This window comes from Octopus bimaculoides, chromosome 23 (genome assembly GCF_001194135.2).
Source record: "Octopus bimaculoides isolate UCB-OBI-ISO-001 chromosome 23, ASM119413v2, whole genome shotgun sequence".
Classification (NCBI taxonomy): domain Eukaryota; kingdom Metazoa; phylum Mollusca; class Cephalopoda; order Octopoda; family Octopodidae; genus Octopus; species Octopus bimaculoides.
The window spans coordinates 26,608,243-26,608,874 of record NC_069003.1 but is presented as its reverse complement, the minus strand read 5'-3'; positions in this window follow the sequence as shown (position 1 = coordinate 26,608,874).

The window sequence follows — 632 nt, the reverse complement described above, 5'->3', positions numbered from 1 at the left end:
TGGCTTAGGGCTTTGTAATAGAAGATACTTACCCAAGGTGCCACACAGTGGGACTGAACCTGCAACCATGAGGTTGGGAAGAAAACTTCTTACCATGCATCCATGCTTATGCTTATTCTGTTATTTATTACCATTGGTTTTTGTTGTTCTCTGAATAACAAATAATTTGTGGAAGCAGCTTCATTTGTGAAGCTTATTGTTCTCTTAATTTTGAGATGTTTTAATATTGCAAAATGCTTTCATCTTTCTTTATCAACGGTTGAGAGAGAGAGGGAGGATAGAATGTAATGTATGTTTTTCATGAGACCATGTGAGTGGTTAGAATGCTTACGAACAAGGCAGTTGATAAATATATAGTAAATAATGGTGGTGGTGGTGGCGGCGGCGGCAGGTAGGGGACATGATGAGGAGGAGGAGGAGAAGGAGGAGTTAGGGAAATGGTATTGATGTTCAACGATTGGTTTATCAATCAACCGTATCTACACCTCTTTCCCTGGTAGTGTTGTGTTCTCTTCTCAGCATCATATATATGTTCTAATATATATATATATATATCATCATCATCATCATCACATGTATATATATATATATATATACATATATATATATGCACACACACACACATATATATA